Below are 23,215 nucleotides of genomic sequence, written 5' to 3'. Positions count from 1 at the left end.
CCCAGTGCTCTTCACGATGCCCAGGCCACCGGTGACGCTTGCCCCTAAAGCCCCACAAAAGTGGAAGAGGCTGCTGTGAGGTTGGAATAAAAGCTAGAACAAACGAATCAAACAAAACCAAAAAAACCCAAGCCCATGTGTGCTTCACAAAGACGGCTGTGGGAGAAGTGTTTGGCTTGGAACCCAAAATGTTTTTCCAAGCTACAAAAAGGAAAAGACCAAGAGTCAGAGGTTCAAATGGGCATATTGACTACATTTCCAAGAGTGACACAATGGTTTAGGAATGGCTGGACTGTTCCTCTTCTTGGCTTCCCTTGGTGGGCACCAGGGACGGGGGAGCAGGCGCCGTTTCTAGCCGATCACCTGGGCGGCAAGTGACAGGGCTGGGAGTGCCGCCCTGAGCCTTTCCAGCAGCAGCTCCAGGGGCTCCAGCTCCACGCTCCAATGTGGCACCAAATGGCTGCATGACGACATTGGGCTATCCAAGCAGTCCCCTGATTCTGCCCAATGGGGCCCCGCCTGATGGCAGAAGTAGAACAAGAGAAATAACTGAAGGAACAGTGGAGAAGAATCAAGCCCCAGGCCAGGCTTTTTGGGACTGGAGCCCCTGCAAAGAGGCAGAGGAGGCCGTCACACTGGTCTCCCCTTGCAGGCTGGGGCCTGCCATGGGGCATGGTGGACTGGAAGGTGGGCAGGGAGGTAGCCGCCAGCCTGCGGAGACCAGAAATGCAGAGATGATAACGGCTGTGTGCAAGAGCATCTGTGAGTCTATGTGCACGTGGACACACGTGCATGTGTGCCAGCACGTGGGTGTGCAAGTGTGTGCACATGCGGACATGGGTCTGTGTGTGTGCATGCTTGTGCACATTTGTGTGTATGTGTTATTAATATTCCACCAGTGAATGCTTCCCTGGGGTTCCCTGGTTCCCCTTTTCCCAAAATATACCATAAAGTGAAGGGAAAAGAATCCTTGAGCCTCCGTGACTACTCATCCAACCCATCCAGGAAGAGGAGAGGGCAACACCCCTGTAGGTAAGTGCTGTTATTATATTCTGATTTCTCAGATGAGGAAACAGGCACTGAGAAGGGAATTACCTTGAGGGGTATCCCAGTAACCCCCAATCCCAACTCCCCAGGAGTTACTTGCAGAAGATAGCGGCTAGAACCCCAGACTTCTGGCTTCTACACCATGGCTCTTTTGTCAATACCCACCTCTTTGGGACTATGACACACTTTTGAGCAAAATGAGCTCTTTGCTTCTGGCCTGCTGTGATCTGATCGGGTTCCCTTCCTGGAGGACAGGGTTGAGAACACTCAGGGTCCCAGTGCCCCTGTGGAGTGCGTGGTGACACGTGGTGCTCAGTTGAGACAGCCTAATGAGCTGTTGTGACCAAGGCACCTGAGAGACCCAGCTTTGCTGCGATTAACAATAGAGGAAGCAGGGTGGTGTGGCCAGACTGGCCGGGTGGAACTGGGTTAGGGATGACCCTCCGTGGGGGGCAGGGCTCAGCCTTTAACCCATAAACAGTGGAAAGAAATGGAAGGGTTCTAGGTAGGGAAATAGCACAGGCAAATGTGGGGGTCAAGGCACCTTGCTCTCTGAATGCCAGTCTGGACCCAGGGGGACCAGAGAGGAAGCTAGAGTGGTGGGGCTGGCCCCAGGGGCTGTAGGGAAAATCCAGGCTCCAACCCCCACAAGAAACCCTGTGCCTATAAAGGCAAATGCCATCTCAAAGAAAGCAGTGATCATATTGCTTTATAACTGGTTTTCCCAGCTATTTACATACAACAGTCCCCCCACAAAACAGGTGTCAAAAATACAGCAAACTCTATTGTGCTGAAAAAAGTCATTTTGACAAGTCTAATTTACTGAGATTGAGTCATGAGAGCATAAACAAATCTCTCTTGTCAAAGTCCATATTGAAAGTGGGGAAAACGGATTGTAGACTTAAGTGCACTAATGCTTGGAAAGGTACTCTTATTTCCTTCGGAAATTTCTAGCACTGCTCACACATATGTTGCCTCTCAGCCTCCAAAGCTGTCCCCCAACAGAGCGCACAGTTTGGATGCTCAGAAATAAGAGTGGCCCCAGAGGTGGCCGCACTCTGGCTCCCAGCCATGAGGTTCCCACGTAAATCGGTTCCACAACCTCAACTAGTAACATGAGAAACCTGGGGGGACCTCGGGGACAACCAGCTAGAAGAGGACATGGATTCCCTAGACAGAATAAAGCTGTTGACTACGGTTGCTAGTTACTTACATTTTATAAAGATCTTATTTATTTATTCATGAGAGACCCAGAGGGAGAGGCAGAGACATAGGCAGAGGGAGAAGCAGGCTCTCTGTGGGGAGCCCGATGTGGGATTTGATCCCAGAACCACAGGATCATTCCCTGAGCCCATGGCAGAAGCTCAACCACTGAGCCACCCCGGTGTCCCTCTCACATGTTTTAGAAATCTCTTTGGCAAGCTAAGCTAGAAGGAAAAAAGCAAAAGGCAATTCCAGTGTCCATGTCTCCTCTTGCCAAAAGAGGCTTGGCCACTCTGCTCCACCTTGGACTTCTGTAGCAGCCACTTCTCACCCCCTTCTGATGCCTGCAATGTGCCCCCACTCAAAGACGCTGGGTTGCTCCTCTTGGCTTTCCCTGTTGTGTCACAAGCCCACTTGTGGTTCTCCTCATTGTCCCTGGTGTCTGGGTATGTGTGGTGGGCCCCGAGTGTCCACCTCTTGCCCCCATTTGGGTTGCTTTAGGTTCTACCCCAATGTCTCCACCTCTACTTGCCTGGGAATCTCACAGCACAAAGCACCCTAGGGGCTTCTAACTCTGCCTGGAAGCTGGTGGGCCCCCTCTTCCTCAGGAAAGGCTTGGTTGAGCTCTCACTTGGGTTAAAAGTTAGGAAAGCCCATGAGCCATCATCTTACCTCATCTCTCCATCCAGGCTTAGGTGAGAGGGGGTCCCCAAGGTAGCCACAGTCACCACTTATCTGTGGCAAATAAAGATCACCAAGTTGACATATAAAGCAACTTGAGGCCAAGCAGAAGAGGCAACAATTGCAGTCTTTTTTTTTTAAGATTTTATTTATTTATTTATTTATTTATTTATTTATTTATTTATTTATGAGAGACACAGAGAGAGGCAGAGACATAAGCAGGCTCCCTGTGGGGAGTCTGATGCGGGACTTGATCTCACGACCTGAGCTGAAGGCAGACGCTCAACCACTGAGCCACCCAGGCATCCCAACAGTTGCAGTCTTTTAAGTGATTTCCTTCCAAAGTGACTGAAAGTATTTGATATCTCATCAGTTCGTGAGGCTCCCGGCCTGGTCAGCTCGGTGTCCACGCCGCAGGGACATCAGGGGTGATGTGCACAGATGGGAGATGGGACAGGCACACTTTGAATTGTCACCAGGTACCACTGAACCACACACTGACCCAGCTGGGTCTTAGAGGGAACCACTTCTTTGCCGCAATCCCAGCTAAGGAAGCGGAAGATCCGGTCTCAGAAATCAATACGGCGTCTGTAAATGAACATTAGTCACTTTACCATCGGTTCCCATCCTGCGACTGATTAAAGTCAAGGGTGGCAAGGACGTGCTTTGCCCTGCTTGAGGAAATCTGCCTTGGTCCAGAGGCAGTGGAAGCCACCCAGGGCTGGCTGGATTCCTGCACCAACACACTCATCATGCCACAGTTGGAAGGATGAAGCCCTGTGGAAGTGCAAGTGCCGTGTGTCAGACACTTTTCAATTAACAGCCCCTTGCTTAGTGACTTTGGACCACCAGCCACCCACTCCCCCACGGGCAGTGCAGGCCAGCAGGCCCCAGTACCCCAGATCCGTCATCTGGTGCCTCCTGCTCCCTGATGAGAAATCAGATGTCAGCTTGCAGTCTCGTCACCCCCAATTCCACATCAGGTCGTGTCAAAGAAACATTCACAACACAAATCACATGAGCGGTGGGAAAGCCAGATTGCCCCAACAGCTGACAACGAGAGGAGAGGAGCACTTGATCCGAGGCAGGTCGTGCAGGGAGCACCGCGGACGCAGGCCTGAGAGAGGAAAGGAGGCTCCAGCCCTTAACCAAAGGCCTGGGTGCTGCTCAGGGTGGAAAGAGCATTTTCCCTCTACCCTTCCAGGCTTTTGGCTGAGACCCTCTGGCAATAAAAGGACAGATTAATAGGAGAAAACCCAACAGCAGCTTCAGAACCTGGATCCCTCCTGTAATCCGAGGGAGAGACCCAGGAAAACGGAGCCACTCTCTGAAGTGGCCTGGGCCACCACCTAGAATAGCATCTCCAGCTGAAGACAAAAGAAGGTGATGAGCACTGGGTGTTAGACTTTATGTTGGCAAATCGAACTTCAATAAAATATATTTTTAAATATATATAAAATATTATAAATATATATATATAATATATAATATATATTTTATTGAAGTTTGATTATATATATATAATGGATGGGTGGGGGGAGCCAGTCCCAGGAGGTGATGGGGGAAAGCCTGGTAAACAAGGCGAAGGTTGTTATGCAGATAAACTGGAGGCCTTCTCCTCTCCATTCGTCGAGTTTCTAGATATTAGAGCCTCCCCCACTTCCTCTGACGGGGAGGGACACCCTTACAAATGGAGATTTGCTTTATCCATGTAAATGTGTCTTGCAAAAGGGTGACTCTTGTCTTCGTTTTCCAAGCTTCTAGGACTATGTCTGCTGCTTCTTAAAAATAAGAGCTCAAAATAATCCCTCTGCCCAAGGGGCACAGCCTCTGCCCTACAACCCTACCTCCGAGACCCAAAGCCAGTTTGGCCTTCGCCACGGACCCGGGGGTGCCCACGGGTTTGGGCACGGTGGGTGGCTGCAAGTTTGTCGTGGGCAAGGGTGCCTGCGTGCGGGCTGGTGGGGAACACCCACCCTACTCTGCCCTCTTCTCTCTGGCATCATCACAAGCCGGATTGGCTTCGTTTCTTCTTATAGCACCAAGAACTTACCCAGAAGGAACTCAGCATTCTCCGGGAAGCAAAGGGCGACTGGGCTGGGACTAAGAAGATTCTGCGAGTCTGAAGCAGCTTGCTCAAGGGCCACCCCGCTGGGAGGAGGAGGACCCCGGATTTAGACCTGGGCTTTCTGCTTCCCAGAGATCCTGGCCTGCCCTGCCCTGCCCAGTGTGTGACCCCACATGACACGAGGCTCTCATCTGGATCTCACCCTGGACTTCCATGAATAAACTGCAGGTGGAGGAGGGTGGAGTGGAGGCAGGAGGCGGGGGTCACAGAGCCTCATTCTTCCCTGAGTCAGGAGAGGCCTGGCCGGGCTTGGTTTCTGGTCTCAGGGAGTGACTGTGAGGTTAATTGTATGGCCCGTCCCGCTGTGCTCCCCTCCTGGAGCCTTGCCAAGCTCTTTGCCCATTTGCAGGGCCCATCGGCACGTGTTCGAGTCCGGTTTGGGGTCTGCCTGGCCCCCTGTGCCATTTCCGTCAGGTCCTTTGTGTGCCCTCTGACTCAGGCACTGCTCTGGACTTGGCCAAGCAGGGCTCAAATCTCAGCCCCCCACTTCCCTGTGGGGGGGACGGCGGGCGGGGACCTGAGATGAGGGCTGGAAGCTCTCTGACCCTCCGTTCCCTCCTGTGGAAAGTGCCAGGGACACCTGCTGCCCAGCAGCGTGCGCGAGCAGCTGGTGGAGCCCTGCAGCTGGCCGGGGTGTCCTGAGCACTGGGGTATGTGGCTGGGGTGCCAGGCCCTTCAGCAGAACCAGCAAGAAGCACGGGGGGAGGTGAGAAGGCCAGAGAGCCGAGGCAGGCCGCAAATAGCACCTCCCCACCCCCCCACCCCCCCACCCCACCCCCGGAGTGCCCATGACCTTGTTGGAGTCTCACATCTTGATGTGGGAGGCCCACCCCTGTTGGCGATTTTGCCTGCTTTTGCCAGGTGTCGCCCAAGTGCCAGCTTGCCTTGCACCGGAGATCGGGTGAGAAGTGGACCAGACCTAGGCTCTTCCTTCAGGGCGCTTCCAAGCCAGGGGCTCCTGGGCTGGGGCAGCTGCATTACCTGGGAGCTCCCCACCTCAGATCTTTTTTTTTTTTTAATAAATTTATTTTTTATTGGTGTTCAATTTACCAAAATACAGAATAACACCCAGTGCTCATCCCGCCAAGTGTCCCCCTCAGTGCCCGTCACCCATTCACCCCCACCCCCCGCCCTCCTCCCTTTCCACCACCCCTAGTTCATTTCCCAGAGTTAGGAGTCTTTATGTTCTGTCTCCCTTTCTGATATTTCCCACACATTTATTCTCCCTTCCCTTGGATCTAATCTGTGTAGGACATCAAGCCCACGGCCCTCCTTTTTGGAAGGCAGATATCTGGGGACACTTAGCCATCAGCCACCGAACGCTGGCTCTTGCCAGCGTCGGGCTGGGCACCTGGCATGGGCTCCAGGATGCAAACCCTGGAAGGCACATGGGCTGTCCATCTCCAGGTGGCAAGCTCCTGGTGTGGAGGGAGGGTGCAGATACAAGGGAGGGCCCACCAGGGGTAGCCCCAGTGGAGTGCCAGCAAAGCAGGGGTAGGGTGGGGGGTAGGGAAGCACTGGGGGCTGCAGTAGGTGGGGGATCAAGGCATTCTGATCAAGGGGTACAGAGGTGGGAAGAGGTCACTGCCATAAGCCCCACTCAAATGCAAGCTGTTCCTTTCTGTTTTATGGACTCGGATTTTGAAACCAGTTTTTCCGTTTTCCACTACAGCCTGACCTTTCCCCCTCCCAGAATGCTTTGGGCTGCACTCCCTCCAGGGGCTTGGTAATGCCCACCACCTAGCTCACTGCCTTCTCTGGGGGCCTGGCCTGACTTAGCCCTGGGGTTCCCCTGAAACAGCCAGAGGAGGGCCTCAGGGAAGAGCCAGGTCAGCTCCCACAGCCTGGGGCTGCACCCTCAGATCACAGAGTACTTTCCGAGGCCCCAGGCTATACCCACAAGAAAGACTGAGACTCTTCTTTCCCTAAAGATCCCTGTGCTAGGAGAGAAGGAAAGGAGTGTCCACGAAAAGGTATCTCCTGCCCACACCTGTCCACACAGATGCCAGCAGGGAGGCCCTGGGCCCTGGCTTGCTTCCTGCCAGGCTGGTTGTGTGCTCTCTGAGACCGGGTCAAGGGGGCAAGTGCCTGGGCCCTTCACACTCTCAGGCAAGAGGTCAGTGCAGAAAAAAAGCCACATTCCTCTCATTGTCATTTGCACCCCTCTGTCCCTACTGGGCCCCATCTCCTCTGTGACTTTGAAGTAATTTCCCTGGTCCAGTTAATGGCCTGCAGGTTTACAGCCCGGGGGCATTGGGCAGTCACAAGTAGTGAACGGGCTGGGGCGGGGGGGGGGGGGGGGGGGGGGGGGGGGGGGAGGCAGAGGAACACTGGGGCCCCTTGGGAGTGCCAGCAGGCAGTCGGTTCTAGCCCCCCCCCCACAGCTCCTTTCTAAATGGGGTTTCTGAAGCTCCCAGACATCCAGCGACTTGCCCCACATCACCGAGATAGTAAGTTCTAACCAGAACTGTAACCTTAAAAGCCCCTGTTCCTGTGATAGAGCGTCTGCTTTCAGCTCAGGTCATGGTCCCAGGGGACCCAAGATTGAGTCCCGCATCCCTGCAGGGAGCCTGCTTCTCCCTCTGCCTGTGTCTCTGCCTCTCTCTGTGTGTCTTTCATGAATAAAATAAAATCTTAAAAAAAAGGCACTGTTTGTTCCAATTTCTGTTGGATAACAAACCCTCTCATCAGACCCTTCCGCCCCCTCCTCTTCCTCCTCCTCCCCCTCTTCCTCATCCTTCATTCAGTTCAAGCCTTGCTTATTGAGGCCCCCTCCCACCCCCTGCCCCCTCTGGGCTGCACAGGCCAAGGGTGGGGGCTCAGCGTTAGACTAGAACCTGTTCCTTGCCACCTGCCTCTGCTAGAGCATCAGCCCCCTGATGACAGGGAGTTTTTCCAGTTTGAGCCATTTTCACTGCAGTAGCTAAAACTGTGCTGCTCAGCGGGGTAGCTACTTACTAGTCGTGTGTGGCCATTTAAATGTAAATTCATTAAAAAGAAATAAAGTTGAAAATTTAGCTCCTCTGTTGTACTAGCCACATGTCACGTGCTCAAGAGCTGCATGATGGCTACTCTATGGGGCAGCTCAGACATCGGACACGTCCACCAACCACAGAAGTTTCTACTGGGCAGCACAGCTCAAGAATAGTGCCTGGTACGTGGTGGGCACCTGTCTCTTCTGAATGTGGAATGAACAAAAGGACTTTGAAGGCTAGGACTCTGGTAAATAGTGAGGGGGTAAACAGCTTCCAAGAGCTACTGATTTCTGTTTGTGATCATGAACTAGAGTGATCAAGGAAAACTTGAAAAGGTATATGAAATGGTAAAGTTTTGGATGAAGCTGAGTGAACACAGGCTGCAGAAAAGACTAAGAATGCTATCTTCTGGGAGCTTCAGAGTATATGTAGAATTGAAACGCGCTAGTACAAAGGCATACGTGTTGGAAGAAGGGAAGTAGAATTAAAGCATAAAGACGTTGCATTGCCCAGGAAGAGACTCAAGGTAAAAATTAACATTAGACTTTGCTAAGTCAAGGATGAGTGTTACTCTCTGGGGACCCCTGGAGTCTCCGAGAACCTTTCAGCCAATCTGAAGGAGGCAAACTATTTTCATAACACTAATATGAGAGTTAACTTTGCCACTCTCTTTTTCACACGTATACGGCAGATGTTTCCAGAGGCTACGTGACATGTGACATCACAACTGATGGAATGCAGGGACAGATGTGAGAATCCAGCTGTCTTCTCTTAAGCTGGACATTAAAGAGGTTTAAAAAATTGTAAAACAGTCCCACGCTTCTTGTTACATTTTTTTGATTTAGAAGGATATAGTCATTTTTCATAAAACAAATGTGATTTGTGTTGACACGTAGTATGTATTAGGGTTCTCCAGACAAATAGAGCCAAGAACCAACAACACACACACACACACACACACACAGGTGTGTATGGAGGGAGGGAGGGAGAGTTATCACAAGGAATTGGCTCACATGATTATGAAGGCTGATCAAGCCCAAGATCTGTGGGATGAGTCGGCAAGCTGGAGGCATAGGTGTAGCTCCAGTCCGAGTCTGAAGGCTTGAGAAACAGAACATATAGTGGCAGCTCCAGTCCGAAGGCTAAAAAGCTCTACTCTTCAAGAGACACCGCAAGAAAACTAAAGACAAGTTACAAAATGGGAGAAAATATTGGCAAATCACTTATGTCTAAGACATATAAAGAAGTCTTACAAGTCCTTCTCTTTCTTCCTTCTCTTAGATTGTTTTTTATCGCTCTATTCTCTCTCGCCTCCATCCTTGTCAATTGGTGGTTATAGTTATGTATTAGTACTAGTGGTTGCTGATGCTTTGGTACAAGTTTTAAGAAAGGAAAAAGCCTATCTTGTGATTGGAAGGCAATCTGGCAGGAAGAACTCTCTTACTTGGGGGAGGGTCAGACTTTTGGTCTAGTCAGGCCTTCAACTGTTTGGATGAGGCCCACCTACCTTAGGGTGGACAATCTGCTTGACTCAGTCTGTTGATTTAAATGTTCATCTCATCTGAGCACCTGGGTGGCTCAGTGGTTGAGAGTCTGCCTTTGGCTCAAGTCATGATTCCAGGGTCCTTGGATCGAGTCCCACATCGGGCTCCCTGGAGGGAGCCTGCTTCTCCCTCTGCCTGTGTCTTTGCTTCTTTCTGTGTGTCTCTCATGAATAAATAAATAGAATCTTTAAAAAATAAAGAAATACATGTTCATCTCATCCAAAATCATCATCCCAGAAATACCCAGAGTCATGTTTGACTAGATATCTGGGTATTCAAAGGCCTAGTCAAGTTGACACAGAAAATCAACCATCACAAATGGATTTATTATTTTGTCACATTTAAATGAACTGAATCATATTTTAGATTATTGTAGTTTTAACTTCTGACATACTGAATATCAATAGCTATCATGTAAAGGGGATCCAGAGGTCAGAATATTTGAGAATCTCTGCTCTCGGATAATCACTATTACAGATGGTGGAGACCATGCCCCAACACTGACTTTTGGCTTCTTTCCTATCAATCTTACCTCTAGAGGCACAGCCTGATTCCCTGTGAGCCTGTGGCTCTGTCCTGTCACTTTTGATGGCAGGCAGGAGAAGTGTGGGGCAAAAAGCATGGACCCCTGGAAGCTACTCCCAAGGTACCCCAGCCCAAGAGAGCTCTCCTTGATGATGGATTCTATATCTATCTATCTATCTATCTATCTATCTATCTATCTATCTATCTAATCTATCTCCACATACATATAAATACACACGTACAAAGAGAACCCAGAACCCACGGAGCATTCCAATCAGGCATATACACAGTCTGAAGGTTGATAAAACGTTTCCAAATGGAGATAGCGATGTAACCGTTTGCAGTGGTGCCATAGGGCCACAATTTTGCTAGCAACCTGGTAAATAACTGTTACTAAACATTCAAAGTGGCTGCTTCTCTCTGACCTTCTGGACAACATAAGGGGCTTTCAGAGTGTTGCTGGAGAAGGAAAGTGTGAGCCTTGCTGTAAACTTATAAATACTTGCTTATTTGGGCTTCGGCTTTCTTCTCCAGCACTGATATTTCCTTTAAAAACCCGAAAGAGTCCTTCTATGCTCCCAGGGCTGAGAGCTTTGCAAAGTGCTTCTCAAGCCCTTGTGGTCTGCCCTCTCAGCCCCCCGCCACCCCCCAACACCATGGAAGTTGGCTGGCCCTGTGGATGGGAAACAGGCCCCTGAGAAGGGCCTTGAACCCAGGGCTACTCTCTTTTCTTGGTCCCCACGGTACTTGTCCCCTAGCACTGAGCCTTAACGGACTTTGACTCACAGGTAAAGCCCACTTTAGAGAGACTGATGGTGGCTTTAACCACCCGACCCCTGTCCACACTGAAGTGTCATCAACAGGCACGAGCTCAGCTTCCCCCTGCTTTTGCAGGGACCAGGGACTGCAGAGGAGACAAACCTGGGATCTGCAACCGGTGGTAGGAAGCCCTGTGGAGGAAAGAGAGACAGATGCCCTAGCCTGGAGCCTCAAGAGCCAGGATTTTATGGGGGGTGCCGCAGGAGTCCCGGGGCTGCGGGATGGTCATGCTCAGGAAATGGGGAGTCCCTATCCCCAGGAGACTCACAAAGCCCTTTGAGGGGAGGCTGGGGCTGGAGATCCGGGAAGCTTTGATCCCCACCCCCCCACCCTTCCCCAGTGCTTCCTAAAAAAAGGAAAGGTAGGAGGAAGTTGCAGGAATTTCCCCAAAGGCAGGCTCCAGGCCAAATCCAAAATCTCACTGATGCCAACTCATGGTGCTTCTTGTCTCTTTCCCTCTGTCTCTGTCTCTGTCTCTCTGTCTCTGTCAGTGTCTGTGTGTCTCTGAACTCTCACTGTCTGCACCCAGACCTGGGCTGACAGGCACGCTGCCCCAACCTGCTCCCTTCGCTGAGAAAGCAAGTGGCGCTGCCCCCGGCCGCATCTTGCCCAGACCCCAGGTAACCTCTACTCCCGATGAGCATGGACAGTTTAGCAGCCAGACTCTTTCTGGATTATGAGTGAGAAAACAAATAACAAATAAGCTACTAGCATGTGCCCGATTGAAATGTGTCCTTCGAAGGCTTAGCAACCACACGCCCGGCCGTCCGGACCCAGCAGGCCTTCCGCCCGCCGCAGCAGCCTGCGGAGAGACGGTTCTGGGGGAGACAGAGTGCCGGGGGCTTGGGACAGGTGGAGATGGATTAAGGGGGCTGAGGGGCAACACGGGAGGCCACCTGATACTTTGATGAGGGCTCAAAAGCCAAGCTTAGCTGGAGCTCAGGTAACAGCTCCCCAGCAAACCTTCCCTGACCACCTGCACCCCTCCTCGCACACAGATACTCGTTCGCAGTTCTGGATGGTTCTGTATGCCAGGATACGCACACGGACCCTTGGACCCGCACACACACTCGTGTGTACCCCAGCACCCCGATGACCTGGGCTTCCCTCTGCCAGTGTCCCTAGCCCACTGGCCCAGAAATCCCCAATCTTAGAGCACACCCCGTTCCCTCCTGAGAAGGCCGAGTCAGAGGTGATCCCGCTGCCTCTCTCTCATCCTTCCCTCCCTCCTGCAGGCCTGCCTGCCCAGAGCCCCTGCTCTCCCTCCACACCTCCTGCCCTGTGCTGACATGCCCGGTCCTCAGGGGAAGGGCAGTCCCAGACCATTGCTCCTAGGACCCGGGTCCCCTCTTCCACAGGCAGGCCTGGTTGGAGCAGGTGGCTTCCCACCTGCTGCTGCTGTCCTGCCCTTGGGTGCGCTCCAGGAGCTCTCTGCTGCAGTTGAGCCTTCATGGGTTATGGCTTGAATCGTGTATCCTCCACAAGATGTGGAAATCCGAGTCACCAGGACCTGTGAATGTGACCTGATTTGGACATAGGATCCTTATGGAGGTGATCAAGTTCAGATGAGGTCATTAGCCTATGACTGGCGTCCCTATAAGGGGGGGACTTTGGACACAGAGATCCACAGAGAGAAAAGATTACATGAAGACGTGAGCAGAGCACCATCCACACACCAAGGGGTTCCTGGAGCTGCTCAAGGGCACGACAGAGGCCTGGCACCGAGACCCCCTCCCAGCACCCAAAAGGAACCAGCGCTGCTCACACCTTGATTTCGAACTTCTAGCTTGCAGAACTGGCAGGGCTGTTCCACCCCTGGTGAGCTGCCTTGAGGTGCTAGGCGAGCGCTGGCTCTGCAGTCTTGGGTCCTGTAGCCCTGTCTCTTGCTCAGGCTGGTGGGAAGTGTCCCTCAGGGCCCACCTGCCTCTCTGAGTCACCCATCTGGCCCCTCCCAGGAACCTTCTGATGTCCATAAATGCAATACAAGGCCTTCCACAGCCCATGCCATGGCTCCTCAGTCTCCAAATAAAGCACAACTTCTTCCATCTCCAAGGCCAGAGGGGCCTTCCCATTTCTACCGCCCCTACCCAATCCCCCACCCTAGGAAACTGGATGTTACCCTTCATACCCACCCTTCAGGCCCCATCCCACTGACGACTCAGCCAGCTCACTGCTTGTTGCTCTAAGTCCACTCTGGCCTAAGCTCCCCATTCCTGCCTGGATGACCATGCCAGCGTCCATCCTGGCCTCTTCACTTCCAGCTGGCATCCCCTCACCGTTCTCCATGGGGCCCCAGAGGGGTCCTTTACAAGCACACATCTGACTGCAGATTTCCTCTACTTGCCACATTTGGGTGGCATCTGATGGCTCTGAATCCCAAGGCCACAAGACCCTGTGTGACCAAAGCTGCTTCACCTTCTCCAGTGTTCTCTTCTGGCCTCCTGTCACTTGATGTCATTGATCCGGGAAAGCTCCCAGGCCCCCCTGGAATGGTGACATGGGTTCTGCGGGAGGAAGGGCTGCTGGTGTGATGAGTGGACTGGCAGCCCAAGGAAGCCCCTGGTCCCCCTGCTTTCTCAGAGGAGCAGTGAGAGGGCCCCCCTCAGCCAGCTGGCTGTGCCAGGGCATGAGCAAGGTTTCTAGGGATGAGGTAGGCAGGGAGCATGTATTATGCTAATTAGACTTGGCTTCTAGTTCACTCCTTCAGCCACAGATTTCTAGAAAGTGCAAGCACAGTGAGGGCTTGGCATTAACAGATGGCCCCAGGAAGCAAGAGTGTGAGTGTGTACATGTTCTCGAGCACATATGTGTTTGTTGTACGTGTGTGTGTCTAGATATGTGAGTGACTGCATATATGCACACACACCCTCCACACGCATACATGTGCTTGTTGTGTATGTGCATGTATATGTGTGGGTGCATGGGTGTATATGTATGTGCTTCTCTTTACCTGAGTGTATCAATATGTGTGTGTGAAGTGTGTATATATGCCACATGTGCATGTATATGTGTGTATGTATGTGTTCGTATCTGGGCATAGATGGACATTTACACATGGTGTGTATGCATGGCTACACATGTCCATGGGTGTGTGGATGTGTGTCTGAGTTGATCTGCACAGGTGTGTATGTATGTGTGTGTATGTGTTTAGGTGTATGTAGTATATGAATGTATGTGTGTGAGGGGTACAGATGTATACGGTTGTGTGGGTATGTGTCTATATTTGGGTGCATCTGCCTGGGTGTGAATGTGTGTGTGTGTGTGTGTGTGTAAGTTTATGTAAATGAATGCCTTGCAGGTATGTGGATGGGTATGGATGTGCAGATGTGTGTATTTGTACCTGGGTGTCATCTGCGTGATGTGTAGAGCAGGTGGCATCTGCATGTCTGAGTATGGATGTGTGTGTGATGTGGATGTGGATGGGTAGTTGATTGCGTGTCTGTATCAAATGTATCTTTTTTTTTTCAAATGTATCTTTATGGGTGTAGGTAGGGGATGCACAGTATGTATGTGTTCATCCATCTGCATGGGTGCTGAAGTTTGTATACACATGTGTGGGGGGCAGTGAACACATACAGGTCTGTAGATGTATGTCTGTGACTGAGCATATCTGTACAAGTATGAGTGTGGGGAGGGCGTCATGGGGTCAGGGGAGAATGGATATGCATGGGTGTATGGACACGTGTCCTATCCAGGTGGATGTGCACAGGTATGTGTATGTATGTTTGGGTGTGTGAAGGTGCATGCATTTCAGTGCATGTCTGTTGGGAGTGCAGTTGAGTGTGTGAATGTGTGTCCACATCGGGATTTATCTGCACAGGGGTGTGTGTGTGTGTTGGGAGTGCACATGGGTGTGTAGACATGCCTGTATCCAGGCATATCTGCAGAGGTGTAGAGATGAGGGCAGTCCATCTGTGTGTATGTGTGTGTTCGGGGGAGTGTCTGCCTGGGGGTGGGGTCTGGACAGTGTCTGCCTGGGCCCTTGCACCCACAGCCCTCTGGACAAGTCATTACTCATTCTTCTTCTCCCTCAGTTTTCCCAGCTGTAAAATGGGAACAGCAACAGCTCTTATCTCACAAGATGGCTCTGAGCATTGGCTTCCCCAACATCAGAGCTCTCCTGAGGGCCCCAAGTCAGCGGGTTCAAGGAGAGCCTCGTCTTTGGACTCAGATTAGTGACCACTTCAGTTTCTTCTAGCCTGCATGGAGCACTCTGTAGTCAAAGGCAGGGAGAGGCTGCAAGGCTGGACCCCCCCTTTACTGGGTAGCCAGGCCCCCTTTTGTTTCAGCCTGGTCTGCCGAGGACCCAGAGCTGGGTTCATCCCATCAGGACAGTGGCAGTTCCTCAGCCATCGACTTCTGTACTTAAGCATGTCATATGAGGCTGAGCAAAGAAACACCAAATTTAATAAAGCCCAGGAACTGGGAGAGCTCTCCAACCCAAATCAATCCTCGATGTGTTTTTAATTAAGTTATAGCCCTTTGTGATTAAAGAGTGTGAATTTCATTACTGTGACCATTTATCAAAGAGCGTACCTGCTGAACCTTTCCAATAGGCAGAGAAGAAGGCTTTTTATTTTCATCAACACCAAGTGCCCAGCTTGTATCTCGACTGACTCATCAGGGACAATTGTCTCCCCTCCCAAGCTAACACCCACTCAGTACCGACAAAACCATGCCTGCCCCCACCCTGCCCTCCACCATGTCGCCCACCAAAAGGCCAAGGCAGGTAAATAGATAACCTCTGATTTGGTTCAAGTATCTCTCCTAACACCTAGCCAGCCAAGCACTCTGACTGCCAGAGCTCAGCCCAGGCCTCAGGAGTCAGGGTGCATAGGGGAGGGAGCCCGAACAATCTCAACTGTTGACGCTGGCCTGCCTTGAACCATGGTGGGCTTCCAACATTGACCTGGACGCGGCTCATGGGGCTCCATGAATGAAGACTGAATGTTAACAGGCGAAAGGCCACTTTGGGGAACCTGTGCCTCTGCCAGTTGCTACACGTGTGTGCATATACATGTGCTCCTTATGTTTTCCAAGAGTGTTTTCTTTTTTTTAATAAATTTATTTTTTATTGGTGTTCAATTTGCCAACATATAGAATAACACCCAGTGCTCATCCCGTCAAGTGCCCACCTCAGTGCCTGCCACTCAGTCACCCCCACCTCCCGCCCACCTCCCCTTCCACCACCCCTAGTTCATTTCCCAGAGTTAGGAGTCTTCCATATTCTGTCTCCCTTTCTGATATTTCTCACTTATTTTTCCTCCTTTCTCCTTTATTCCCTTTCACTATTATTTATATTCCCCAAATGAATGAGACCATATAATGTTTGGAAGGTATTATGCTGAGTGAAATAAGTCAATCGGAGAAGGCCAAGATTGTTTTCTTAAAGTACTATAAACAGAAAAGTGTCCATATCGGGTGTGTATTAAATACATTTTACAAGTAAGCACAGTTGTGGAACCAAGACCAGATTGCGAAGTGGAACACGGGTGCTCCTCCCAAGCCCCCGTGGTACCCCCTCATGATCACTAATCCCACTCCACCACCACCCCCCAGTGGTAACTGCTATGCGAATCCTACCAGCGTTTGCTTATTTTTGTACTTCACTTAAATGGAATCAGAAAGAACTTGCTTTTTTTGTGCCTGGTTTATTTGACTCAGCCTTATGTTTGTGAGATTTGTCCATGCATACCTCATGGATTACTTACCCATTCTGCACCTGATGAATATTTTGGTCATTCCCAGTTTGGGTGGTATGAACATTGTTTATGAACATTTGTGTCCATGTCTCCTGGTAAGCGCACATACGCATTACTGTTGGTGGAATTGGTGCACCGTGTATGTCCAGCTATAGCAGACATGGCTGTATCGCCATAGTGTTTTCCAAAGTGGTTCTACAATTTACATTTCCACCAGCAGAATATGAGTGGCCCGATTGGTCTACATATGTAGCCAGGATAACCCTTCAGAATTGTCCCAAATTGGGGCCAGGGGTGGAGTCTTGCAATTCATCACAACCAGTCATCTGATGCACACTTCTCCTGGGGAGATGAGGTGGCCTCAGGCCTGGTGGCTCTTTTCAGCTGAAAGCAATCACTGGGAGGGGGAACCTCATCTGAGAGCCGCCAACTGTCAACACTCTGATTGAGTGCTTCAGTCCTGAAGGGGAGTCTGGGAAGCACACTACAGAGTCTACTACTGGTATCCTACGGGAGCTGTAATTTGCATTTTCTGTTGGATCCAGAGGTTGCACATCCTTTGGTCATTTGGATTGGCTCTTTTGTGAAATGTTGATTCAGGTCCTTCGCCACATTTTCTATTGGGGTATCTGTGTTTTCTTATTACTTTGTAGGATCTCTTTATATATTTTAGAAAGTTGTTTGGATATATATTCTGGACATATAGCTCAGAGAACTCTCTAAAATGTATAATATAGGGGATCCCTGGGTGGATCAGTGGTTTAGCACCTGCCTTTGGGCTGGGGCGTGATCCTGGAGTCCCAAGATCGAGTCCCTCATCAGGCTCCCTGCATTGAGTCTGCTTCTCCCTCTGCCTGTGTCTCTGCCTCTCTCTCTCTCTCTCTCTCATTGATAAATAAAAAATGTATAATATATAAAGAATGCCTATAAATCAATATGAAAAAGATGGACACTTCTTTTTTTTAAATTTTGCTTTATTTTTTAAAAAAGATTTTATTTATTTATTTAACAGAGAAGGAGAGAGAGCTAGAGAGCACAAGTGGCAGGGGGATGGGTGGGAGGGATGAACAGCAGAGGGAGTGGGAGAAGCATACTCCCCGCTAAGCAGGGAGCCTGACAATGCAGGGCTACTGATCCCAGCACCCTGGGATCAGGACCTGAGCCTAAGGCAGATGCCTAACCTACTGAGCCACCCAGGCACCCCAAGACAGACACTTAAATAGAAAAATTGGCAAAGAACCTAAATATATATATTGCAAGTATCTTCTCACTGCTTTTCCACTCTAAATGTTTTGTTTTGAAACTCAAAGACAACCTACAGAATGGGAGAAGATATTTGCAAATGACATATCAGATAAAGGGCTAGTTTCCAAGATCTATAAAGAACTTATTAAACTCAACACCAAAGAAACAAACAATCCAATCATGAAATGGGCAAAAGACATGAACAGAAATCTCACAGAGGAAGACATAGACATGGCCAACATGCATATGAGAAAATGCTCTGCATCACTTGCCATCAGGGAAATACAAATCAAAACCACAATGAGATACCACCTCACACCAGTGAGAATGGGGAAAATTAACAAGGCAGGAAACAACAAATGTTGGAGAGGATGCGGAGAAAAGGGAACCCTCATACACTGTTGGTGGGAATGTGAACTGGTGCAGCCACTCTGAAAAACTGTGTGGAGGTTCCTCAAACAGTTAAAAATAGACCTGCCCTACGACCCAGCAATTGCACTGTTGGGGATTTACCCCAAAGATACAAATGCAATGAAACGCCGGGACACCTGCACCCCGATGTTTATAGCAGCAATGGCCACGATAGCCAAACTGTGGAAGGAGCCTCGGTGTCCAACGAAAGATGAATGGATAAAGAAGATGTGGTTTATGTATACAATGGAATATTACTCAGCTATTAGAAATGACAAATACCCACCATTTGCTTCAACGTGGATGGAACTGGAGGGTATTATGCTGAGTGAAGTAAGTCAGTCGGAGAAGGACAAACATTATATGTTCTCATTCATTTGGGGAATATAAATAATAGTGAAAGGGAATATAAGGGAAGGGAGAAGAAATGTGTGGGAAATACCAGAAAGGGAGACAGAACGTAAAGACTGCTAACTCTGGGAAACGAACTAGGGGTGGTAGAAGGGGAGGAGGGCGGGGGGTGGGAGTGAATGGGTGACGGGCACTGGGTGTTATTCTGTATGTTAGTAAATTGAACACCAATAAAAAATAAATTAAAAAAAATAAAAATAAATGTTTTGTTTTGATAAACAAAAGTTGATAATTTTAATGCAGTCTAATGTATTATATATTTAATATGGTTTGTGCATTCAGTGTCCCATGTGAGCTACTGTTTACACTTCACCTAGAATTGGTTTGGGTATGTAACATGAAGAACGAGTCACACTGTACTTTTTCCATATGACATTCAATTGGCCCATAATCATTTATTGAAGAGACGCTCTTCTTCGTAATCAACTAATGATCTATGTGTGGGTCTGTTTCTGGACTCCATTCTGTTCCATTTTCAAATTGACTTCTAACTGTCCTTGCATCAATGTCACATTGTCTTATTATTATAGAATTTTTGATATCTAGCAATGTTAAAAAGAACTTTTAAGCGGGCTTGGATCTTTATTAGGATTGAGTCAAATCTATGAGGTAATGTGAGGAAAGTGTATATATTTACGATATTTGGTGTTCCAGCCCCTTACTAATAGCATATCCCTCCTTTTATTTAGATTTTCTTAATGTCTTTCAATGATGTTTTCTTATTTTCTGGGTAGAAGTTTCAGACATCTTTCATTTATTTCTAGGGTTTAGTCTTAGGTATTTGATGCTTTTTGATATTGTAAGTGGCATCTTTTCTCAATTTTTTAGAAGATTTTATTTATTTATTCATGAGAGACACAGAGAGAGAGAGAGGCAGAGACACAGGCAGAGGGAGAAGCAGGCTCCATGCGGGGAGCCCAACGTGGGACTCAATCCCAGGTCTCCATGATCAGGCCCTGGATTGAAGGCGGCGCTAAACTGCTGAGCCACCCAGGCTGCCTTCTTTTCTCATTTTATCTGCTATTTACTTGTTGCTGATATATGAAAATGTAACTGATTCCTATCAAGGAAAGTCCTATATATAGACTTTGTATCCTGCTATTTTACAAATTCTAATAGTTTATAGATTTTATTGGATTTATTATGTATGCAATCATGTAGCTTGTCAATAGATTTATTTATTTTCTATTAAACAAGATTGGACCCCTGGTACAATGTAGAATGGAAGTGAGGATAGTGGACAACCTTTTCTCATTCCCAATCTATGGGTAAAGATTCTAACATTTCACTGTTGATTATGATGGTTGCTATAGCATTTGTAGCTTCCTTTTATCTGACTAGAAAGTTCTCTTCTATTCCTCATTTGTGAAGAGATTTTTGTTTGTTCATTTGCTTGACCATGGACACCTGTGAATGTTGTCAAATGCTTTTTCTGGGTATATTTAAATAATTCTATGATTTTCTCCCTTTTTCCTGTTAATATGATTAATCAGATGGATTGATTTTCTAATATTAAGCCACCCTTGCATACCTAGAATAAAACTCAATTGGTTGTTGAATTAAAATATTTTTCCCTAGAAGCAGACACGGGGTTAAGTATTGGAGTACAAGGAGGTGATTCCTGAAAACATCATGAATATGAAGTGCTCCCTCTTTTCCTTTTTTTCTGTCTACACAAACACACACACACACACATACACACACACAAATGGGACAATAAATATATATGAATACATATGCATGGACATATATATACACAAGTGTAATTTAAATGGGGATATATCTATATGTATATATTTATGTGTGTATATAAACACATATATAGATTCATATTATAGGTGTACATATATATATATTGGATTTGATGAGCTAACATTTTTTTCCTCTTCTTTTTTTTTTTTCCTCTTCTTTTTTTTTAAGTAGGCCCCACGCCCAACATGGGGCTTGAAATCATGACCCTGAAACTAAGACTTACATGCTCTAGTGACTGAACCAGCCAGGTGCCTCTGGCTGGGTGCCACTGTAACCTTGGAGTCAAGGTCACAGTGATTTCATCAGGAAAGGGGGTGCTCCCCCTTTTCTATACTCTGCAAGAGCTTATGTAAAACTAGAGTTATTTCTTCCTTAAGTGCTTAGAAGGATACACAAGTGGGGGTTCTTTGCAGGATGGTTTTTAACTAATTTGCAACTTCATTGATAGATACTGGACTACTCAAATTTTCTGTTTCTTCTTCTGTCAGCTTTGGAAGTTGTCACTTTTTTGTTTTTTGGGGGGGGGGTTTGAATATAAGCAAAAGAAACCTCTAAGCACAAGAGAGCACCTAACTTGAGACGTCATGTGAGACAAATGGCCCTTGAAGAGACACGGGCAGTTTCCCTGGCTGCTCCAGGGATGCAAAAGGTTAAATTCATTTATGAGAGGAATGAACTTGTCAAGCCAGAGCGTAAAATGATCTGGAGGCAAATGCTAATGCATTGACTCCGAAGCATTTCTATGTTATCAACAGCCCTCCGTGATTATGTAAATTGGAAATAAATGATTGGCATTCACAAATGTGCCTCAGAGCACATATGGATAATTAGCACAGCACCAAGGAAGCCAGTTGTAGAAGGCAATTGTGACAAATCCACAAAAATGATGGTTCTTGGTTAATAGTTAATGATACGTGTCGGGGAGAGGGTGAAGAGCAGAGTTGTGGGGCCCTCCTCCTCCAGAGCCTGCTCTCCTTCCTTCCTTGGCTAGCCCTCCCAGCAGTGCTGAGCCCTCTACCTGACCCACTGCCAGGACTGGGAAATTGGAGACTCCCCGAAAAGGATGCCGCAGAAGTCTATTGCAAAGCAAGATTCAACAGCTCCCTTCTCAGTTTGCAAATGGGTTGGAAGAGCACCAGCGAGCAATGTCAAGCTTGTTTGAAAGCCACTGTGTGTAACGAGTGCAGGGCTGGGGTTTCATTACTAACACCCGCCAACAGCACCCAAGTCACAGCCCCTCCCCTCTCACTTTCCAGTATCAATTCATAGAGAACGAATGTCAATTCCATAGCTCAGACAATCTGATGTCTGGAATAACACAAGGGCACCAGTGCTACTAAAATAAAAGAAATGGGGTTTGATTGAAGGGCCCATGGAGCATGAAGACAGCACTTTTTAATAGTCTGTGCACACGGGTTGCATCGCGGTGGCCTGGATGGTGATGAAAGAACAAGGGCGGTTAGGGGAACTACCTGGGTTTCAGGTACTCTGTGCAGGTGCAGGAGCAACTTGAAGATGGGAGGTAAGCTGGAACTGAAATCTCTTGTGGACAGGGTTGGGGAGCCGGCTGATGTCTGGGCACTCAACCTTTTCAAGAGTCTGCAAAGTTCAATGATGAGCCCTGACTAACTTTAATACTTTTTGTTGGCCTGGGGAGGCTCTCTTCTGCTTGGCCAGAGTCCCTGGTATAAGAGCAATTGAAGCCTCGATCGTGGTTCTACGAGGCCCCTGGCTCGTCGCATGGTCTAAGCGAGTTTCTCTCCTTACCTTAACTCTTCAAGGTGGTGTGTGAGGAGTAAAATCCTCTACCTTGTGGCTAGAGAGCTTAGACTCACTGGAGATTCAAATACCTGGAAACCTTGGTTTAGCTAGGCCTTTGCCGTCAAGCCAAGTTGCTGAAGCTTTTAAAAAAATGCCCTGGAAATCAAGGCTTGGGCACTCAAAAGACCTGGATTGAATCCTGTTTCTGTCAATAAGGCACCAGGAGGCCTTGGGATATTTCCTGCTCCACATAGTGTCCCCAAATGTCCAATGAGAGTGTCACTTGATTTCAAGGAGAGCAGTTCTCAAACTTATTGGCCTCAGGGTCCCTTTACATTCCAACAATTATCAAGGACTTCACAGGACTCTTGGTTATGACGATTCTTTCTCTCTCTCGATATTTACAAATTTCAGAATTTAGACTGAGCAAACTTTAAATTATCTATTAACTCATTTTAAAACAACAATAATGTACCCATTGAATGTTAACATAAATACTATATTATCCAAAAAGGAAAATGACCACTGAGGAAAGTGACATCGTTTTACATTTTTGCAAATCTCTTCAATGTCATGCTCAACAGAAGACGGCTGCATTCTTGTATCTGCTCGTGCATCCAGGCTGCTGTGATATTCCCTGTGCTGCCTCTAGAAAAAGCTCACCGTGCAGTTGTTGAAGGCGAATAGAAAAGGCAGCTGCCCTTAGGGGTCCCTGCCCACAGTGTGTAAACTGCTGCTCTGGAATTAACTAAATCAGGTCCCAGACCAGGTGTCCTGGCATCCCTCAAGGTGTGTCTGGACACTGATGCTTAAACTTGCTTTGGGAGGGGGCTGCTTTCTCACCCCCAAATCCTGATGGAAGTGAGTCATTTTATTTCTAGCATCCTTACCTGCCTTGGGGGTCAGGCCACCAACATGAGACATGACTGTGTCTATCTACAGCTCAGGTTCCGTAACTGGTGCAGATGGGCCTTATATAGTTCACAAAGAAAAAACAAAGCAAAGACCAAT

General features: G+C 48.5%; 1 long non-coding RNA gene across 4 annotated transcripts in view; it reads right to left on the bottom strand.

The window, feature by feature from the left end:
- Positions 1-3,127: 3,127 nt before the first annotated feature.
- LOC112668440 (uncharacterized) overlaps positions 3,128-23,215 on the bottom strand; it is a 269,115-nt gene continuing 249,027 nt past the window's right edge. For all 4 annotated transcript variants that reach the window (XR_004812948.1, XR_007409289.1, XR_003141685.1 and 1 more), the window contains one exon: positions 3,128-3,708. This is a non-coding gene — a long non-coding RNA (uncharacterized LOC112668440). The remainder of the gene's footprint in view (positions 3,709-23,215) is intronic.

Source organism: Canis lupus, chromosome X (assembly GCF_003254725.2).
Source record: "Canis lupus dingo isolate Sandy chromosome X, ASM325472v2, whole genome shotgun sequence".
Lineage (NCBI taxonomy): Eukaryota > Metazoa > Chordata > Mammalia > Carnivora > Canidae > Canis > Canis lupus.
Note: the sequence above shows the minus strand (reverse complement) of the source record. Positions and strands in the feature narration are given on the sequence as shown.